The following is a 23,797-nucleotide window of genomic DNA, read 5'->3' as shown; positions in this document are numbered from 1 at the left end:
AATCCATAAACTCCTGGAAGATGTGCAACCTATTCCTCCAAAATTTTAAGTTCCTATTCCTTTCACCACATGACCCTAAGTCTTCTGTTAGCTATCTTTCTTTGCTTCCCGATACCGATGGTTGACATGGCTATCTGATTTAACTTAACTTTTAAGTAACTAAAATTTCTGCTTCCATGATGCAGGCGCTTGGAACAATGATAATTGAGAAATCATCTTTCTCTTTAGATAAGTATGAATAAAACAAGATAAGCCAAAAATGAACCTCAGATGGCTAGATAAAAGAAAGGGAGATACTTCATCCTTTCCCTGTAAATCAGGGAATGAAAATGGTGAATAAATCTCAATATTACTTTTTAGAGAAATATAGAAATTATAAAATGCACTCAGTATGATTCCTATTCTGTGATCAACATAAGGCCAAATGCTTTTTTTGTGAATCCACTCAAGTTTACAGTATTTACAACACAGTAATAATCTCTAGTAATAAATAGTAATCTATAATAATTAACACTGTCAGGAAAGAAATACTATAGTAAGTGTAACTAGTTTGAAAGACACTGATGTCTTCCTAAAAATATTTCCTTACTTCAAGAACTAGGAAAAGCATATACTATTAAGCTAAGTGGCCTTGGAAGGAGGGCCCTGAGGATATTGTAGCTTTGCTATGGTATTTTCTATAATAAAAAATATGACCTCATGTCACAGAAGAACTTGGGTGACAGCGTCCTTCCCACTGGCATGCTACTGTACTGGATACTATCTCTAGGCAGAAAAGATGTAGACAGTAGCAACTTTCTTCTATCAAAAAGCACTTAGAGTTGAACTAGAAATACAGACCATATATAGGAGATAGCTGAAGGGTTACTATATCCTGCTCTGTCTTGGCTCTGGTCTCTACTTAGAGCTGCATCCCTACTTAGATCTAGATCAATTGAGTTTTGTTTATACTGGCAGGGGAAAATTCTCCATCGTATGTTTTATCGAATCCTAACAGAAACACCTGGAGCACAAAAGCAAAAGCAGATTTACTCCTAACTCTGACTGACCTGAAAGGTTGTTATCAATTCTGACTTCAGTTAATACACAGTCCCTGGTGGCATTCCCTGGGACAGTTACCGCACCCTCTAGAATTTAGTACTGTTTACACGAATGCCTAGGTGAGGGCAGAGCACCCAGGCAGGCTGTGCTTCAAAAGGCTCAAAATGAAAAAGGCACAGTAAAATAAATCAGTTGGACTACTTAGTGGTAAATGCCTCATTTTCTTGTTGTGTTTACCCTTCTGACCCAACGGAACAGTAATGTATATTCTCTCCCTGCATTCTTAATAAGGTTATTTACACTGCATATCCAATGAGTTTGTGCCCTGTGCAATAAATTCTCAGTTCTGAAATGTGTGTAAGAGTGTAGACATCATTATTGGAGGAATTAACCTTGTAAATGAGGATCACCCTTATTGAAGCTCTGAATTTTGATTATTCAAGAGTGACACCAGAATACAGGCAGTTTTCTGCAGAATTATGTTCAGCCTTGCAAATAGCCACTGACTGAATAAGCAACAATATCTTGGCAAGAAGTAAAAATCTGACTTCATTTAAAAAATACCTCTGTGTTGGTTTGTGACTTTCAATGCCAACAGGGGAAAGAAATATTGTAGTATCTTTGAGCCATAGAATTGTGGGCTTATTTATCAGTAGTGATCTGTATCTTGAACTGGTTGGGCTGAGCAAAGTTAGAGCAAATGAAGGCAGAATAGAACTTTTTCAAGCCAAACTGCGGCTCAAAATCCCCAGAATACGCTAAGTATTGTACTATGTCCCAGCCCCCACTCAACCATACTGTGCAAATTCAACAGCCACAGTTAAAACATACCTGGATACATTAACATTTTATCAATACCCTGATTCTTTAAGAGGTTATAGAAATCTAAGTGTATGATGAAGTTACTAAGTTATAACTCAAAAACATGTAATTATGGATCAAGGAAAAATAAATATTGTCTCACTTCCCTAAAGCCCTAGATAGATCATTTGACTTTAATTCATTCCAGTTTTCTAACCTAGGAAAGATGTTGAGGATTCACATGAAACTTGGAGATTCTTCCTCCTTCTCTAATACATGATAGCTATCTTCTCTTCCTTATACCTTGAAGAGGCATCAGAGGAGGATATTTCAGAGTCTGTAATTGAAAATAATGTTAAAGAGCTATTAGCTTGAAAGCAAAAGCTCATCCATTTAATGTCATTCTAGCACATGCATAAGACCCAACCACCAGGCCCGAGCGTCAGGTTGTAGATAGAGGGGAATTCTCTTCTCTTCCATATGAATACCTACTGATTCTGTAGCATCTGCCGTAATAACTATTAAACCCACTGCTAATCATGGTATAGGTGAAATAACATGGATGTACTTATTTGTGAAAATGTACAGCTAAGATCTGTGCATTTCAATATGTTTAACTTTCTCTCTCTCTCTCTCTCTCTCCCCCTCCCTCCCTCCCTCCCTCCCTCTCTCTTATACACACACACACACACAACCCTGTAAATAATAATAATGATTAAGTTTGGGGAGTGGGTGAAAGCAAAGATAGATAAGAAAAGCTGAATACTGATAATATTTTAAGCTAGGAGACGAGTTCATAGGAGTTAATTATACTATTCTATTTTATTTGTGTATGTTTTGAAGCATCTTATAATAAAACCTTTAAAAGATGCTAATTGTTTCAGTTTTATCACCAACCCACAGTCACCTTTATCACTATGAGGAGCATGATCAAAATCCACTCACGTGTTTGACATTTAACAATGCAGGTGTAAGACATCACATCACTGAAGGAAATAGCTTGATATTTTTTAACTTCTGGATCTTTGTTTAAGTAAAGATGAGGAATTAAATAAGCTTGCTCATAATTATAAATATTATTATATTGCCTCAGGAAGTCAAGGACACCAAGTGAACAAGTCTACATACTTAAGGTTTCAGTGGTCTGCAGGCTGTATGTATTTCTTTACACCACCTTCCATGGACTGAGCACATTTAGATTTATCAAAGTCCCCTCACCACTGACTTAGTCTTTATTTACTCTACTATTTCCAACATTCCCAGACTTAAAATACTCAGGTTTTGTAGCATTACACAGCGTCTCATTTAAAGTACCAAAACATAGATATTGAAGTCTTTCTAAAAATGTTTACCTGATTGTCAAACATTGCTATCATTGCAAACAAAGAAAACTGCTTTAATGCAGGCGTCTTTTCATATTACACAAGAAAGGATTGGTGTTCAATAAATGTATATTGAATGAATGAATGAATGATAGAAAAGAGATATTTAAATGAGTCAAACAAATTTACAATGTGCTTCAAACACAGAACTAAAGAGAAGCACTAAATACTTAAACAACAACAAAAAAAGAACATTTGTAAAGATTTTAAAAATTAAGGTCCCTAGAAAGCATTTTTGGAGTTATTCTGGGCCAAGAAATGCCACAATATGTTGAGGCTTTTAAAAAATTATACATAATACTTTCTACATTTAAAAAAGACAATTGGTTTAAGAGCTGCTAAGAGAAGCAATCAAATCTCTAAGGGAAAAAATGCCTTTGTCTATAACGCATTTATTACAGGGATAACTTTAGTTTGTTAAGTTTGGCTGGTTAAAATTGGTTTCAAAAGCTTTAAACTTCAAAACCTAAAATGAGACAAAAAGATTTATGGAACCTAAATAATTACTTCTTATTACTTTTACCTTCCCTTTTTGTCACCCCTTTATTACCGCTTGTGTGTCAAATTTTGAATAGCAACAGCCTGAAAACTCAAATAATCCCGGCTCTTCGTACACAAGAGACGGAGTCAGATCTGTACTAAGCATAAACGCAATGGTTTTCATAACAAAGAGTAGCAGGTCACTAGGTATGAGCATCAAAAGGCAAACTTAATAAGTAAAAATTTAGGCCAAAACACCTGGCCTTTGTCCTGTCATGACTCAGGGCACCTAGGTCCCCAATCCCTCATTTCAAAGCGCTATGGGCACAGCCAGTGCTCTCTTCCTAGGAACAAGACAAAAGAAGTGCTTCCAGCCTTTTCAATTCATCGTGTGAAGATAACCTGTCAATCAAATGGAACGAGGGCCCATAATATGCAAAATGTTCAGAAAAAATCGGGACATAAGCTTCTTCACATCACAGAGATTTCTTTCTTGCCCCAGCAAAGTCACAAAACTGTGCAGGCCTGTCAAATGTTACTATGCGGGGACATGAAAACATCACTAATAACTGCATCTAGAAATTCGATTTCAGCCGTCTTTTAAGATCTATATATATAGATCATATATATATGGATCACCGCCTAGCTCATTACAGAGGAAGCGGACCGTCGCTGACATGGCATGAATACTGACCACATAACCCCAATTTTCTCTCACTAGCAACTTTCTGATGCTTTTTTCCTCAAGGGCTATATTTTGTTTTCTTCTTAGAGTCAGCTTAACAATGAAATGTGATGGAAATTTTGTCCTAAAAATGTTTAGTCATGGGTTTGGTTGGTTAGAAAACAGCTAATGATACCAAGGTCACAGGCTCTTCCTGGCATGAGATTCATATGGAGGAAAAGTGTCCCGCACCTGAGATCACTCTCACTCGGGGTCAGTGGTCTCCTGCTGGACTATCCTGGGCAAAAGGGGGGCTGGTTCAAGGAGTGGAGGGACCCACATCCCACCAGCAGAGAGAACAACCAACTCATCATTCTTATGTGGTTTTTTAAATGTTTGTTTATTTTGAGAGAGAGAGAGAGAGAGAGAGAGAGAGAGAGAGAGAGAGAGAGAGAATGAGAATGCACACGAGCCAGGGAGGAGGAGAGAGATGGAGAGAGAATCCCATGCAGGCTCCACACTGTCAGCACAGGGCCCAATGTGAGGCTCCATCTCAAGAAATGTGAGATCATGACCTGAGCCAAAATCAAGGGTTAGATACTTAACCAACTGAACACCCCAGTGCCCCTTATGTTTATATTAATAGGTATGAGTTGCTAAATTAGGTTGAGAGATAGGATCAGGGGTGTTGCAACATGTCTGCCCTTGAGCTCCACACACCCTAGTAAAGACATATAAAACACATAAATAATAAATGATAAAGTACAGCATTTTTAGAACCAAGTAAATAGTGTAGCCAGTAAGTGCAGACAGAGTGATATAACGGGAAAGGCTGCATTTTGTCACATAGTCAGGGGAAACTTCTGGAGGAGGTGACCTTGGCGCTTGCCTTTCTGAGCAGGGAGAAGTAGCAGTAGATGGGTTTTTAGTAGCAGGGGGCCCCCTGATTCATCCTCACAGAGAAGCTAGGTCTGGGGGGAAAAACACATCTCAGCCTTTTCAGTGTGCATAGCAGGAAGTCAGCTCCTGTTTTTTATTCCAGTATTATGAGCCTGTGGCTCATCCCCTGGTTAACAACAGGGAATACAGGAGGCTTGTGTTCAGAAAAAAAAAATTCATATCTAAAAACCTGCTGAGAAAAGTGCACATTAAGAAAAATCATTTAAGACATCCACTCCTGAAGGCTTTCTAAGCTCTTTCCTTGGAACAAGCTAGAGCTTTATAAAGAAGCTACATGTCATGACTACCTTCATGGAGTTACGCTTTAATATTAAACTCTCTGAGTAGAACAATGATTATCAAGGGGCTAAAGGGTGAAAAAACTGGGGAGTTGTTGGTCAAAGGGTATAGACCTTAAGTTATAAGATAAATAAGTTCTGAGATCTAATGTACAGTGACTGTAGTTAATAACACTGTATTGTATACCTGACATTTGTTATAAGAATAGATCTTAAGATTTTAACACACTTTACAAAAAGGTACCTGTGAGGTGATGGATGTGTTAACTTGACTGAGGTGATTATTTCATAATGTATACATATATTGAACATTACATCAGACATCCTAAATATATACAATCTTTATCTATCAATTTTATCTTAATAAAGCTGAAAAAATAAGTAAAATTAAACTCTATGGCTTGGCAAAAATATATCAAAAATAAGAATCCCATATTCTTTGAGATAGTAATTCCAATTCAGGCAATTATTTGTATAAATAATTTTTTCAGTGTGTTAATATGTATATGTGATCATTTGTGTTGGAGGTTTTGTTTCTTTGTTTTAATTGTGAAAGACTAGGAAGGGACATGATGCATATTGGCAGGGACAGATTAACTAAATTAAAGTGCATCCATATGATAAATACTATGCAGCCCTTAAAAAAAAAAAGAGCACAGTATGGGACACCTGGGTGGCTCAGTCAGTGAAGTGGCTGATTCTTGATTTCAGTTCAGGTCATGATCTCAAGATTGTGAGTTCAAGCTCTGCATCAGGATTCATGCTTAAGACACAGAGCCTGCTTCAGATCCTCTGTCTCCCTCTTTCTGTCCCTACCCTGCTCACGCTCTCTCCCCCTCTCTCTCTCAAAAATAAATAAACATTAAATCTTTTTTTAAAAAATAGCACAGTATGAGTATGCCTGCATATACTGACTTGGAACCAAGCAAACCAAGAGCTGGTGACACCCAGATGAAGAGAGGCTCCTCACACAAAGATCTAGCATTAGAACATGCCAGGTTTGGGTGACAACTAAAGCAAAACACCTCAGGCCTGATGTACTGTTCTAAGAAGGCCACCAATGACTGGAGTGAGGTGGATGAGGAAGGAGAAAGGAGAAGGATTGAGGTCTGAGCGTGAAGTAGATCATGTGTAGCCTGAAGGTTGTGGTGGAGAGTGACATTGTGCCTTAAATTTAATGGGAAGCAGTAGAATATTTTAAGCAGATGCCCAGGTTACTATTTTAAAGATTTCTTTCTTTTCTTTCTCTTCCTTCCTTCCTTCCTTCCTTCCTTCCTTCCTTCCTTTCTTCCTTCCTTCCTTCTTTGGAACAGAGAGAGAGAGTGCAAGCAGGAGAGAGGGACAGAAAAAGAGAATCTAAAGTAGGCTCCATTCCTGCTTTCAACACAGGGTTTGAGCCCATGACCCTGGGAGTCAGATGCTCAACCCACTGAGCCAACCAGTTGCTCCTAGATTTGTATTTTAAAATGGTCACTCTGCCTTCAGTATGGAAGAGGAATTGTGTTGGGGTAGAAGCAGAGTCGGGTGCAGGATAGGTGGCCATTGCAATAGTCCATGCAAGAGACTCTAAGTGGTGGCAGTACAGATGCAGTAAATGGTTTAACGAAAAAATTCCAGAGATAAGATGCCGGTTTCCTCTTCCTTGTCATAATTGTTGTTTTTCCTTATTTTTAATGTAGTGGTGTTGTTGTAAACTTCCAACTTATTTTCCCACCTTGCATCTTTTTTGAAAGTAGGTGGGGCATAGATATAAAGTTCAAAATAAAAAAGCATGTGTATGTGTGTGTCTGTGTGTGCACATATAAAGGTATGTGCTAAGTATCAACAGCATGTGAAAGGAGCAAAAGCCAAGAATCCAACAGACCTGCTTTTATACTTATACTTTTAAAAGTTGTATTTTCTTTATATTTAAGAGCATATGAACATAAATAGCTATGCTCTGGTGGTATGAAGATGAAAAGTTAATATTTAAATTACATAATATGATATCTAGCACATTGGCGTTGGGCAGCAATTGCTTGGGATTAAAATAGAGAAGACTTGGATATCATACCAGGGGGAGGATCTAGGAAATTGTGGATACAGGGCTGAGGCACAAAGCAGTGTTTTAGGAAGGTAACATCCAGTTAGTTTTAGGAAGTAGTACATAAAGGGGAAAGGCCAGTTAGGAGATTATTGGATTCTTCACAACATCTATTTTAGAAAAGGAAAGAAGAGATCTCATTATCACCATTGACAGACAAAGAAGAGAATGACTCACCTCAGGTCAAACAACAAATCAGGGGCAGAAATGAGACCGGTAGAAAATCATGCTTCCTAGTCTGAGGACACTAATTCTCCAGACCCCTGCTGCCTACATTATTCAAATACAGTACATGAATCTGGCTATTCATGTGACCTTTTCTAAATATTAAAGTTCGCTGAAACCCACTAAATAAATAATATGCCAAAGGTCAGAGAATAGAGAAAATAAGGGTTTCTCCCAAGTCCTAAAATTTTTCCCTTCTTTGAGCTTGTCTCTAATTTCCAATTTTCTTCTAAAATTAAAGCTTTTATTTAAGTGGCATTAAACTATTCCGCTCTCTGCTCCAACTGAATCTATACGTAGATGTGTCTATGGAGTTTGTGTATGTACATTCACACTCACATTCATCTCAAGGGTGAAAGTAATCTGTCCCCATTAACTTAACTGTGCAGAAAAATGCTTCTAAAGAGAAATTATCATTTAGTTTACCATGTCTTTAGAAAGAGTAAAGGTTTTTACAATTACCTCAGAGGAAGTATTGTATTCAGTAAATGTGAGAATTTAAAAACCATGGTGATTAATGAAGGGAACAGTCTACCCTAAGAAAACAAAGCATGAAGTTACTTAAGATTCTTTAGCAAGACAGTGCTATAATTTCATTGAGATACAGGGCATAGTCAAATCAGGGAAATGTGAAGGAGGTAGTATTCAGAACAGGTAATGGATAATGTCATCCTCCAGTCACTCAACTTTAAGGAGGAGTAGCTCACATGAGCTCTCTGCATTTGCACCTCTTCAGACTTGGAGATGTACCAGCTGGGACAGTATAGAAGGGACCTACATAAAAATGACCAAATATCCATGCTTTGAAAGATTGGAGACTTTGGGGCGCCTGGGTAGTTCAGTCAATTAAGGGTCTGACTTCAGCTCAGGTCATAATCTCATGGTCCATGAGTTTGAGGCCTGTGTCAGGCTCTGTGCTGACAGCTTGGTAGAACCTGGAGCCTGCTTCAGATTCTCTGTGTGTGTGTCTCTCTCTCTGCCCCTCCCTCAAAAATAAATAAACATTTAAAAAAGATATTTAAAAAATTGGAACTGTAATCCTTCAAATACTTCATCAGAGTTCTCCTACTCACTTCCAAGTGAAAACTGAGTATTAGGGTAACACTGACACATTAACTGGAGAGTGTCTCTCCTGTCAACCTTCTTTCTCCAAGCAACACTCACTTTTCAAAACAGAACCTATGTTAGTCTGCCCAATGAAGGCCTACTATTAAATATTATAGTATCTAAAGCAGGGAAAGAAAAGAGATAATGAACAGGTCAAGAGGACTTACCCTCAGAATTTACCATTGATTCCCTCTGAAAAAAACCCTCTCCTTGACCAAACTATAAATTGGCCCTTCTGAGCCTTCTTCTCAACTAGATCTTGACCCCAACCTTCCATGTCAATTCTTGCCAAACCCATGTTTAGCAAGAATTCTGCTAAGTCATCCCCTTACCCTATCTGATCACACTTAATACCTGACCAAATTCTTCATCCTCTAATTTGATGTCTGAACATGTTGCCTTCAGCAAGAATCTTAAGTTGGTTTAGCAAAAATCCAACCACCCATAATGTTTCCTCTTAAAATTTTCTATCCACTAATCCCTTCACTTTGCTCCTTGGATATAGGATCTGCACTTTCCTTGTTATACTAGAAATTGAATGCTGTTCCATACTGAAGCCTCTTTCCCCTATTTTGATAATACTGAATAAACTCTATTTTTACCACCTTTACCTAGTGTCTAGCTCTGTTTCTCTTTTACACCATGTAGGAGCTCTCCCCATTACACAGCATCTTATACTTCTTGCACCACCATTAATTCTTTTGATGATAGTAAAACTAGGACTGGGCATGCATAGAGTTGATGGTCAAAAATTGTTTTCTGTCTATTAATTTAATTGAATGGTATGAAAAATACACTGTGAGAAGTGGTAGAAGTTGTTGGAAAGGAAGTAATATATGTATCGTTCCTAATTTCTTCTCTTTTTCTCATTAAGTATATTTTCTTTTTTAATTTGTTTAATGTTTATTTATTTTTGAGCAGGGGAGGGGCAGAGAGAGAGAGTGAGACACAGGATCCAAAGTAGGTGCTAGGCTCTGAACTATCAACACAGAGTCCAACATGGGGCTCAAACTGCGAGATCGTGACCTGAGCCAAGTCAGACACTTCACTGACTGAGATACCCAGGTGCCCCCATTAAGTATAATTTCTTATGTGGCTATCACTGTTGCTAAACTCTTTACCTGTATTATTTTACTTAATCCTTACTGCAAATCTATGGGATATGTACTAAGTAATCTGTGTTTTAGAAATGAGATCACAAAGGTTCAACTTTTAAGTACTGGGGGCAGGACTGTAGTCACGTGAGTCTAGAACATTTTCCTCTACCAGTCTGCTTAGAGAGGTTGCCAGATGGAGCAGTGAAAAGCATATACCCAGACACTCAAAGGCTGGAATGAGAATAGCGTGTTGATGGGTCACCAAGAAGTTCAATGGTTGTGGGAACAGGAGACAGGATAACGAGGTACAGTGGTTCAATGCCCAGGCCTTAGAGAAGTATTAGCACCACTCCGTCTGAATGCTACTTCCATTCACCAGCCTATCTTGGGGAAATTATTTATCATCCCCTAGCCTCGGTTTCCTCATCTACAAAGTGTTGTATTAGCTATTATTCATATTATTACCTTATTCTCTGGATCCCAAAAGGTCAAGTTTTCCTAGTTTGATGTCTTGAAAACTCAAGATGTGTCATATAATCAATATGAAATAATCTTTTCATCTAAAAGGCAGAGAAGTAAGACGTGATCTAATTGGCTTTTCTTTTTTTCCTGAATAGAGGAAATTATGTGCCTAAAAGGTGTTTGTTCATGCACTTGTTTGAGTTCTTTGCTTTGTTAGCATCACATGCAATTTAATTTTCACTGAAATATGGATCTCTAATTGTCACTTAAATGTCTTCAAGAAAAGGCTATAAGGCAGCTTGAATATCCAGAAGACTGTCTGTCGCATCCAGGTAATGCAATTAGAGATGGAAGACATTGCCAGTGTTTCAGAATAAATCATAAGACTTTTAAAGGTAGTGAAGCATAGCAGGGCTGATTTGTACATCGTGAAGGACTATTACTGGAGCGCCAACATCTGCCTGACAAACGCTTCTACTAGGTTTTTAAGAGAAGCTATTAAACTTCCAACAACATGTAATTCAATTAAGAAAAAAAAATGGAACTATGAATTAACAAGAAGCAAACGCAAACAAAACACCTTGAAACGGCAATGTCTATCTCTAAAGATACTGAACATAAGTTATGAAAAGCAACATGACAAGATGAAGTTACACAACTTCCAATAGCCTAAAGAAAATAAAAAATCATTTGATTCTGACTGTAAGGAAAACTTGAGCTCCAAGTTCAGTTGTCATAGTAAAAAAGATAAAAATATGTAATTGCATTGAGATAATCTACTGTTGACTGATAAAACAAATGGTTCTATTTTGTACCCACCTCCAAGTCTCATGAAATTAGCTTTATGTCTTATAATAGATGGCATCTTTCACACAAAGTAATGTAATGAATGCTATCATTAAGAGTATAGAAGTATATTAGTTTCCTTATTGCTATTGTAACAAACTCCCACCAAATTAATGGTATAAAACAACACAAATATATTATCTTATAGTTCTAGAGACCAGAAGTCCAAAATGGGTCTTATGGGGCTAAAAATCAAGATGTCAGCAGGGCTGTCTTTCTTCATGGAGCCTCTGGGGAGAATTCCTTTCTTTCCTGGCCTCTAGTGGCTGCTGTCATTCCTTGGCCTAGGACAATTTTCCATCTTCAAAGAGAATAATCCCATAACTCAGACCTCTGCCTCCACTATTTGTCTTCTTCTGGGATTGACCTGCCTCCCTCTGTCCTTGTAAGGACCCACTAGGATATTCCAAGATAATCTCCATCACAAGATCTTTAGCCTAATCACACTACAAAATATTTTCTTTGCTATATGAAGTAAAATAGTCACAGGCTCTGGGGATAGGCCATGGGCATATTTCAGGATCCGTGATTCTATGCACCACAAGAGGTAAGCCAGAAGTAAACTGCAGAGGATTTTGTTTACCATGTCAGGCATTTGGACTTTGGGCCATAAGGAGCTGAGTATCAATAAAAGTTGTCATCTACTTCCTGAATTCATCCTTTCTCTACCCTCTCGACGTCAATGTTATCATCAATTCTCTTATCATCAGTCTAAATTTATATTCAGTGTTTAATTTCACAGCCCAGGTATTTTTCCTGCTGCTGTCCTCTGTGTCTCTAAGTCTTTACCTCTTCTCTCCCTCTTAACTGTTCATATTGAGAGTAGTATTTTGAAAGAGAGACTCTATGTCCATAATAAACCTTCCTAAAATCAAAATTTATTAGATGTAGATATATCACTACCCCTATTCCCTTTCAAACTGTGATTCATCACATTTAGAAATCAAAATACGTGGCACAGAGTCAATTTGTTTAGAAAAGGCAGCTCCTTGTTTAAAACGAAAGGGCAAAACCACAATCCCAGGTCCAGGCCTGGAGACATGGATGCCCACATCCTGAGGACTGTGGGCATCTTTCTGGCTGGTTTTACAAGTCCAACTTTAAAACTTTTTTAGAAAGCTCTATGAAGTCTGAGGGCAACTCTTAACACTGTCAACACCATCAGCAATCAATGAACATATTTTTTTTCATTTTCTTCAAAAATAAGAAGTAAATGAGAGGAAATAAAAAACAAAAATTTAAGTCAATGAAACTTTAAAAGTTTCCAATTTAAACCTAAAAGCCAGGAAATGCAAGTTAAGTATCTCAAGGGAGCATTAGCTTGTTCATATTTCATGTGCTTCATTTTAAGGTATAACACTTAACAGTATAATTAGCAATCAAAAATATTTTATCTGTGCACTGTGGGTGTTTGATGTTATTATGAGATCCTTGTTTTTTGCATTTCCTGACTCCTGTGTTTAAATGAATAACCTTAATGTTGCATTATTGTCGTGTCTTGCATTAGTTATTGATGGCTTGGAAATGAAATAGATGCCCTGGCAGGTCTTTTCTCCCTCCAACTTCCGTAGATAATTTCTGCAGACAAACATTTTATGAACCAATATTACAGAAGCTCTATAAAAACCATAATGGAAAACAACACAATTCTTGCTGAAATGTATGGGGGTTCTAAAAGGTTTTTTACTTTGTAACAATTATGTTGAATCTCTTTGAAAGGTTGTTACTTGTTTTGCTTCTTTACGCGATCATATCAATTTTACCTTGTGCTGAAAACATATTTCAAAAATTAAAGCTCCACAGCAATTTCCAACCTATCAAGGGATTAGATGCAGCCGTGGAAGGTCTGTATTAAGCGCTTTTCTCTACAATCACCAAAACTCCTGGTAAAGGACAGTGGGTTAGTACTTAACGATATGCTAATTATGAAAATCATTTCTTTGATATTCATGATTTTTTAAGAAAACATTTCATTTTGCAAATGGCAGAGTGATAGCAGTTAAAATGCCAAAGATACTTATAATTAAAAATTTTACCAACTCAACACTCTAGCTTTCAAACATAATGAGTCAGTTTATCAAATGTAAAAAAAAATTCCACAAAACAGATGCAGTGTGTATGAATTCATCTCCTCACAAGTAGGTAAGAGAGAATTCTGCCACATCTACTTGTCCTTAGGCAGCTCCTTACCTCCCAGCCCCAATGGAGAAGAGGAAGCAGGATTCAATCATTTTCCTATCTAAATCCAAATACATTTATACTAAAATACTCTTATTCCTCACAGGGTACTGACAATATTTGGATATTAGCAGTTTTTGAATCTGAAATTAGAAAGATGATGAAAATATTTGTTCAATACAAGAGCAACGATGAGAAAAATGACTTTGTGGCCAGATCCTGTGATTTTACTGGCACATTGAGCCCATGGAAAAGCATAGCTGCTAAATACAATTCTGGGCTGGCAGCTGACTTTGACAATGTCTCTTAATCTATCAGTACAGGCATGTAAGAAAGAAATGCTTACGTTTTTCATCTCAAGTGTTTACATTTATTAGTTCAATTTTGATCTTAGAAATGTTTAGTTATGATATATAATTATGATACATAATACAAATGTGTACAAATATACTTTCCCTAAAATTCCTATTATTTCAGCCTCTGATAAGAAATTATAGATATACTAACTGTATGTGTTTAAAAGGAGAGGAAAAGGGGGTAGTATGCCTATTTTCAGATCTCAAGCAAATGTTAACTAAATTTGAAAATGTTTTCTGAAACCATTGTTCAATAATTTATGATTTTGATGTATATAACATCCCAAATATATTTTCTTGCACTGTGGTCTACTGTATCTTAATGAGAAAATCAACAGGGTTCCATGAGGGCACTCAATAAAATGTACAACTGCCTTTGAAGTGTAAGTTAGTTGTAGGAAGACAGTTACGGGAGAATCTTTTGAGAAAGATTTCTGAGATTTCCTGTTGTTGTCCAATTTTTCTTCCAGAACAAAACAGTAGCCCTAATTCACATGAAGTACCAGAGAGAAGGGTCCGATAATAAGTATTTCAGTCTTTGTAGGCCACATATAGTCTCCGTCCCTTAATCTTTGTATTTTTGTTTGTGGTTTTTCTAATAACGCTTTTTAAATTTATTTATCTTGAGAGAGAAAGAGCACGTGCACATGAGTATGTGTGCATGAGTGGAGAAGAGGGAGAGAGAGAATCCCAACCAGGCTTCACGCTGTCAGCACAGAGTCTGGCATACCTCAATTTCTCATAAACCATGAGATCATGATGTGATGTGAAACCAAGAGTCTGATCCTTAACTGAGTCACCCAGGCATCCCTCAATAATACTTTAAAATGTAGAAACCAGGACTGTGTGCTCTGCTCAGCAGATTCTCTCTTCCTCTCTCTCTGCCCCTCCCCTACTCACTCACATGCATTCTCTCTCTCTCTCTCAAAATAAATAAACATAAAAATAAATAAATAAAGTATGAACAATTCTTAGCTATGGACCATAATTTAGCTAGGAAACTATAGTTTGCCAACTCCTGTTACAAAGGAAAGGAAAGCACTACAAAATTTACATCCCCACAGGGTTAAGTATGGTTCCCTAATACCATCCTTAGGGATTGGGTCACAATAGCACCAGGGCTTCAGAGATCTCAAACAGATTAGTGTAGGGCACTTGATGCTAGTAAATCCAGAGGCAGAGAAATGAGTTGTAGTGAAACAAGAAAGGAATTTATTTCAGTTAGGCTAGTACTGGGAAGACAGTGGCCTAGTGTCCCCAAAACTGTCTCCAAAGTGCTGAAAAAACTAGGTTTCTATAAGTAAATGTGGAACAAAGATTGGTGGGTCCATGCAGCTAGGCAGTAAAGGTCAAGTTGATCACCATCAAGGGGTGAGTCACGCGGGGTCTTGCTGGTAATGTGCAGTCATTACTTCTGGGAGGTGGTGATCAGTTTCAGTCCCCATTATGGGATGCTTTGCCCACTGGGTTTTTTGCCTGAGTTAAAGGATAAGTTGGAAGGAAAGAAGAACCCAACAGTTAGAAAGTAGAAATGAGGTCACGATGGAGGCAATTAAGGTGTCAACTGGCTCCTCTTTCAATACATTGATCCTTTACTGCCTAACGAAGCACTCCAAAATTCAAAAGCGCAATGGCAACTATTTATTTGGTGCACACATCTGTAGTGTGTACTGGGCTCAGTGGGGACAGCCACCGCTACACGACATGGCTACAGGGCTCAGCAGGGCCTGGAGTAGCAGCTTCCACAATGGCCCACTCAGTCCCAGTTAGAAGTTCAGGCTACCATTTCCTTTCCAATGGGTTCCTCCATGGAGTTGCTTAGGTTTCCTATAGAATGCTGTCTGTGCTCTAAGAGGGTATGTTCCAAAAAAGAGCTAAGCAGAAGCTGTATCACTTCTTTCAACTAGCTTCACTACATTTTCTCTGTTGTAGTTACAAGTCCATCCAGAGTCAAGGGAGCAAACATACACACACACACACACACACACACACCCTCTTGATAGCAGGAGCATCAGAGAAAGGAATGCTAAATGGGAAACCCTATTGTAGCCATTTGGGAAATGTGAAATCACACAGTATCCAAGCAGATTTTAAAAGGTACACTTGTCCCTTGGCACCTACAGATTAGCTTTCCTCTCCTTGGTTCTGGTGTAGGGCAATTTGAGACAGAGTTAAGTTAATACAATATGCCTTTATAGTTTACTCTAAGAGAAGTCTTTGAAGTACTTCACAGAACTTTCTACAAGTCTAATATATTCAGTTGAAGGATTTAGGTTTAGAAACTTGACTCCATAAGCTTCTTTCACCAAAAAAACTGGCAGAAGGTCAGCTCTTCCACTGTGTGAAATTAGTTAAGGAGATCAAGATATATCAGCAAAACAAAAGAGAAGCTTGTGTCACATGGATACTTCCCCTTTCTGGATAGTTTCTAGAGGAGGCTAAAAATTTACTTAACTCGTAACTTAAAAAGGACATAGGGTCTCTTTTGGACATTTTTACTTGAGAGTCTGAGATATTTCCAGGCTTACATTTTTATTATTTGGGATATTTTTCATTTTCAGTAGCTTAAATTGCTTCACTTTGCAATATTCCAATATTTTCTTACGTGTTGGTCTATTGATCTGGGCACATGGCCGTGATTGACCGGTTAAGCAGTGTGGCAAGGAAAAGACAGGTTGTGATGTGCACCACTTCCTGTCTCAGCAATCAGATTGAAACACTACAACTTTATCAATTGTTTAGAAATCTATATCCATTGAGCAGCAAACCATGCACTGCATGTTTGTTGAGCTTTGATTTGATTTTCTCCTGCTCAAGGCTTACTAACAGGCTTATTGGACACACCTGTGTCATATTGAATTGTTAGGGTAATGCAAATACCTTAAAAACATGTTTGCTCTAAATATCTGAGCAAGCTAGACTTAACTGAATTAGAAATTTTAATTTTTTATTGAAGTATAATTAATAATCAATATTATATTAGTTTCAAGTGTATAATATAATGATTCAATATTTCTATATATTACTCAGTGCTCATCACTGTAAGTGATCTATTGATGAACACTTAGCATGTTTCCATATATTGGCTATTGTAAATAATGCTGCAATAAATATAGGGTGCATTTATCTTTTTGAATTAGTGTTTTTGTATTCTTTCATGAATAACCAGTAGTGGTATCATTTAATCATATGGCATTTCTATTTTTTCTTTTTTAAAGAAACTCCATTCTGTTTTCCACAGTGGTTGCATCAATTTGCACTCCCATCAACAGTGAACAAGTGTTCTTTTTTCTCCACATCCACATGAACACTTGTTATTTCTTCTCCTCCTTTTTGATTCTATCCTTTCTGACAGGTGTAAGGTGATATTGAATGTGGTTTTGATTTGCATTTCCCTGATGATTAGGGATGTTTAGCATCGTTTCATGTGTCTCTTGGCCAACTGTATGTATTTTTTTGAAAAACATTGATTCAGGGTGTCTGCCCATTGTTGATTGTACTGTTTTTTGGTGTGTGTATTGAGTTGTATTTCTTCTTTATATATTTTGGAGATTAAAGCCTTGCTGGATATACCATAGCAAATATATTCTTCCTTTCTATAGGTTGAACTTTTGTTTTGATGATGGTTTCCTCTACTGTACAAACGTTTTTGTCGTACTTTGGTTTGGTTTCATTTGGTTTTGGTTTTGGTGTAGTGCCAATAGCTTATTTTTGCCTTTTTTCCCTTGCCTGAGGAGATATATCTAGATGAATGTTTTGACAAATGATGTCAAAGAAATTACTGCTTATGGTTTCTTCTAGTAATTTTATGGTTACATGTCTCACATTTAGGTCTTTAATCCATTTTGAGTTTATGTTTGTGTGTGGTGTACAAAAGTGGTCCAATTTCATTCTTCTACATGTGGCTGTCCACTTTTCCCAGCACCATTTGTTAAAAGGGCTATCTTTTCCTCACTGTATATTCTTGCTTTCTTTCAAACCAAAACTTTTAAAGTGATTTTATAGATTTTAACACACATGTTTCCTAGATCTCAGAAGACTGGGAGTACAGATACAGGTATAAATTGCAGATACATGCTGTTACATATCCTTTGAAAATATGATAGTATTAACAAATTTTCTACTCAAGAGTAGAAAACATATTGGGAAGAGAAGTTGGGAGCTTGCTTTGAAGCTACTTAGAATAGAAATCACACTTGTTTTATATTTTTTGTTTATTGCTAAGTCTTAAAATTATCTTTCTGAGAAAGGCACATGGTGTGGGGAAGTCTTTGGAGACTATTGAGACCTAACTGCCCCTATCATCAAGTCATGCTTTTGCATTTTAGGGAGAAAAAACAATTTTTCTACTACCCTTCTAAATTTTCACATAACAAAAGACAGATTAACAAAAGAGAAACAAACAGAAGTTTAGTATCATGTATACCTTACGTATGTATAGGAGATATCCAGGGAAAAAATGAGTAACTCTTTAATGTGGCTTAGAATTCAGGCTTAACACTATCTTAATAGGGAAAGTGGTGGGAGATGTAGACCTCTGAGGGAACAGTAAATGATTTTTAGGAAAGATAAATGAACTCTTAGAAAAATAGGTGTGATCATTTGTGACAAAGTTTGATGTCACTTCTAGTCTCCTGTTCTGTGATGAGTCAATCCTCCCTCAATGATATAACTCTCCCTGCTGCTTTTCAAGAGGCTGCAGTTAAAAAATAATCAATGTAAGAAAGAAGAATATTTAGGGGTGGTGTGTCCTGAACTTCTAGAATCATATTTTGGGTAGGCATATTCTGCCATCTTTCATCATTAACTCTTAAAATTGATAAATTTGCCAATATAACAAGGAGGGTGTGACAAATTAAATAACCCTTTGGCCTCGTTTACAAACATTCCTTCAGAGGCCTTCTTGAAGTCTAAAACACATTTACATTTTTTTAATATCCAATATACTGACAACCGTACCATCATCACATAATGGAAATAATTCTCAACAATTCTTCCTTCAATCAGCATCAGAAAACCATGACACTCAAGATCTCATCCAAAAATATAATCATTAACCTTTTGTTGCATTATCTAAAGGCCTGGCAAGAGAAATGATAATAAAAGTGATCATCTGAGAATATGCAGTCCATCTGATTCACAAGTCATATATTAAATGCAATCCTATCTTTGGATCAAGATATAGAACCAGAAAGCTATATAACTGAACCACATTAACCTACACCCATGCAGAATCATTTTCTCTGAATTATGCCTCAATATTCAGCCCTAAATTTATACACAGGATCCAAATGAGAGAAAAACATATTGTGTGCTGCCATCGTAATATAAAATCAAGGTAGAATTATTGCCTTTTAGATTACTCAGAGTCTCTCATATTGAAATTTTTAGAATGGGAAATACAATATTACCTTTTTGATATAGCTTGAGGTTGCTTGGGAATGGCAAAGACATGGCTTAACCTATAACTATGTTCATTAAAGGTAGCTTGGAGAAGTCTGAAGGAAGGTAATACAACCTAAAGCCCCCCATCAAGTCAAGATGACAAGCCAACCATATGTGTTCATTGTTTTTGTCTCTGAAAATTTTACTAAAAATTATAAGGGAATAAAAATTAATAACTAAAACTGAGTAGTGTCAATCCCAGGACACACTAGCTCCATTGTTATTTCTTAAGGATCATCCTTCATTTACTTAATTACCTGCTTGGGCCATATTGGAATTTGAGTGTACAGACTGTCCACAACAACATCAAAAAAAGGAATCACAAAGGGGAGGTAGTGCAACAAAATGATGGTTCAAGGAAAAGAAGCAACTTCTCAGAAAAGTAAGGTTGAAAAGAGATACAGCTGAGGTAGGGGTTGGAATTTCTAACACCAAGACAAAGATAGGATGTGGAGGTAAAAAACAAAGGAGTGATAATTAAAAGGCAGGATTCTTCCTCTTTCTATCATCATCTGGTAACAAGGTATTTGTTCTTTGGACCAAAAAACTAAAAGGCTCTTTTTTAAAGAATTTCCCAAGCACCACAAAATAGTATCTCAAATTCTGAAAATTTTTAACAGTTGTTAACAGTCACATACCTGCCCAGCTGCACTAAAGTAAACTTATCAAAATCCCCATTGGGCACCTTGGTGGCTCAGTCAGTTAAGTGTCCAACTTTAGCTCAGGTCATGATCTCACAGTTTGTGAGCTGAAGCCCCCCAACAGGCTCTCTGCTCACAGCTCAGAGCCTGGAGCCTGCTTCCAATTCTGTGTCTCCCTCTCTCTACCCCTCTTCTGCTTGTACTCTATCCTTTCTGTCTCTCAAAAAATAAATAAATGTTAAAAAAAATAAAAAGGTTTTAAGAAGCCCCAACTGACTTTATATTGTTCTATTTTTAAATATGAATTGGCAGAAACGTATGAAATCTTTGAGGCCAGCCTGCAACATGAAACTAATGTTAAACAGAAAAAAAATGTTATTCTAGAAGAATTGGACATAATTTAGAGAGTAGAAAAGAGCATTAAAATAATAGAAATAATGTTCTCAGAAATAACTTAGTGGATATAAAAATAAAGATGATAGATGATAGATAGATACTGTGGCAGGAGGAGAGGGCAGTCCAATATCTCTTGAAATAAAAAAAGATAGTATCTTTTTAAAAGTTAATAAAAATCATTGAGAGATAAAAATCTTAAAATGATACCCAAAAACTAAAAAAAAAAAAGAGAGAAGATAGAAAATGAAAGAGAATATAAAAGATATAAAGAGTACATCAGTGTAACATCCAAGAGGTCCAACATCTAACCAACTAGAGTTCAGGTGATAAGACCAGATTAGACAGAGATAAGAAAATCACCAAAGGAAAAATGAGCGAGAATTTCTCAGAATTAAAGGACTTGATCTTGGGATTGAAACAATAGACTAAGGACTCAACATAATGAATGGAAAAACACCTATATCTGGGCACTTTATTGTGACATTTTGGAGTGCCAAATATAGAAAATTCAAAAAGCTTCTGGGGAAGAGGATTAAAAATTACCTATAAATGAAGGAAAATGAGAAGTAGCAGACTTATCATAAATACTAGTCACTAGAAAGTGGTACAGTAATGCTTTCAAAATATGAGAGAAAATGACTCTTAACTTAAAGGGAAGGTCCCAGTTGTAAGTTTGAGTCAAGAGCCAGTCTAGATTGTTAGAGCAGGAAAACCAGCTGATGGTTAAGGATAGTGCTCTTACAGAAAGGGGGTTAAAAAAGAATATGTAATACAAACACTATATTTTTGATAGGATAGGATGCAAAGGAAAATAGTGAAGAGATGAGAGCAGGGAATTTCAATGTATGAAAGCCTTATTGGCTTTTCAATTCACTATTCTCATATAGTCAGAATAATGTAAAAATGTATATTAGCTATCAAAATTTAAAACTAACCTATGGCCAAATTCAGAAAATATATTATGTAATAAAATGGAATACATTTTCATCAACCTTGATTTTGTAAAAATAAGAATGACAGAAGTTGGAAGATGAGGGAGAGTGGAAGAGAAAGGAAATACCCTGTTTTACCACCCATGGAGTCTAGAGATACAGTGTACAGTTAATGTAGAAGAAAAATGATGCCAATATATAAATTAAGATTTGAAAGATAGCCACTAGAGGATTGGAAAAAAAACATAATTTAATGAAAGGATTGAGGCAATAATGGGGCAGAATGGATAGCTAAATCCTTGCTATCATGGCAGAAAATAAATAGAAGTTGTCAAAAAGTAATTCATCAGGAAATAATAATGTAAACATATTATTTAGAAATGCTAAGATGACAACTCAGACAAGGAGCTGAACATATTAAAAATGGATACTTCTGGAAAGAAAGACTGGGGTAAGGTAACTCTTGTTTTCATCATAAATAATTCTACATAACTTTATTTTTTAAGTTTATTTTTGAGAGAGAGAGAGAGAGAGAGAGAGAGAGAGACACACATGAGTGGGGGAGGGGCAGAAATAGAGGAGAAAGAGATAATCTCAAACAGGCTCCATGGTGTCACCATGGACATGGGGCTCGACTTCACAAAACTATGAGATCATGACCTGAGCTGAAACCAAGAGTTGGATCCTTAACCAACTGAGCCACAAGGCATCCCTACATAACTTAAAAAAAAAAATAGTTGTGGTTACTTCTGACAGGTGAACAATATAAGATTAATCCAATACCTCTAACTGCCAAAATGTGCTAATAAAGGTACTAACATTTAATATATTAATCTCTTAAATACTATGGTTTCAATTTATCTCTTTGTACCCATTTATTTCTGAAGGCTCGTTTGGGGTTTGAGACCAACACACTATTTTTTAGACATAATTTTATGTAATACATTTCTAGAATATCTAAGACAAAACTTCTTAGGTTCTAAAATTGCTGATCAAAAATAAGTTTCCAACAGTAAATGTATATTCTCTCAAGAATTTCACAAACAAAAATAAATTCACCTAATGAAATAATGAGAAATACTTATAAGTGTGTGCATAGAATTATACAATGAGGAGTAACCCAGTGGGTAGTTCCTGGGAGAGAAATTCTCAAACTTGGCTATGCAACGGAATTGCATATATAAAATATATATATAGGGGTGCCTGGGTGGCTCAGTCAGTTAAGCGTCGACTTCAACTCAGATCATGATCTCACGGTTCATGGGTTCAAGCCTCACATCGAGCTCTGTGCTGACAGCTCAGAGCCTGGAGCCTGCTTCGGATTCTATGTGTCCCTCTCTCTCTGACCCTTCGCTGCTCATGATCTGTCTCTCTCTGTCTCTCAAAAATAAATAAGTGGTAAAAAAATTAAATATATATATATATGACCTATTAAATGAATTCTCTGGGGTCCCATGTGCAGGTTTTTAAAAATAGCATGCAAGTAATTTAAAATGCCACCAAGATTAAGAACCACTGTCCTAAAAAGAGAGGCTATTTTTTTAGTGTTTCCATAAGGAATTGCTTCTCAGTATTTTGGGGGTAATTTATGTTTCTTTGGAATCAGGAGAAAAAGCAGTTGAGAAATGAAGAAAACAGGAAAAATATAATTCTCTTGTAAGAATGGAAATGTAACAATTGACATAGAAACAAACTGGTTCAAAAGAATCTGCGAATCAAGTAGAAAGCAGGAGCAGGAGACAGTGATAGGAGACTCAAAAGTTAAGGTTGACATTTCTGAGGACCAGGAAGAGAGAATTCCCTTATCGACTCCAGAGTATTGTTCATGGCTATGGCCATGTTATAAGTGTGTTCATAGCCCTTTTAGCTACAACAGTGAGCCATGCTTGCAAATAAATATTAATTAATTTATGTGCATAGTATAATTTAAACAAAACCTATGAGTTATCTCCTAAAAAATAACAAGTTTAGGAAGCAAAATAAATGCTTACATTGGACAATTTTGGCACATAGTGCCAATAGTGAGTGATGTTCACTTTACTAGAATTCAGAATGTTATATTATTGAATACAACCTAGTGTTGATCTGTGTTTGAATATATACTATAGGCTGACAACTCTTAAGAAAAGGTCTACATGGGTGCAGTCGCTAATGAAGAAACTACGGCAGGAAAATACCAATCTTCCTCCTAAATTCACAGATTTGAAAGAAATATATGTAGCTGCCATTATCTCCTGGTACTTCACTTAGTCAACTTTTCCTTTTCCACCCTTTCTACAACAGAATTATCTCGAATTCAAACCTCACAAGAATGTTCTAATGAGAGTCCCTTTATGTGTTAAGAAAGAGGTGACCATACCTGTAGCAGAGAAATATCCATCCATTTTTTGATGATTCTCCCTCTTCTCCATGGAGCTTGTAGT

This window comes from Suricata suricatta, chromosome 5, assembly GCF_006229205.1.
Source record: "Suricata suricatta isolate VVHF042 chromosome 5, meerkat_22Aug2017_6uvM2_HiC, whole genome shotgun sequence".
NCBI lineage: Eukaryota > Metazoa > Chordata > Mammalia > Carnivora > Herpestidae > Suricata > Suricata suricatta.
Note: the sequence above shows the minus strand (reverse complement) of the source record.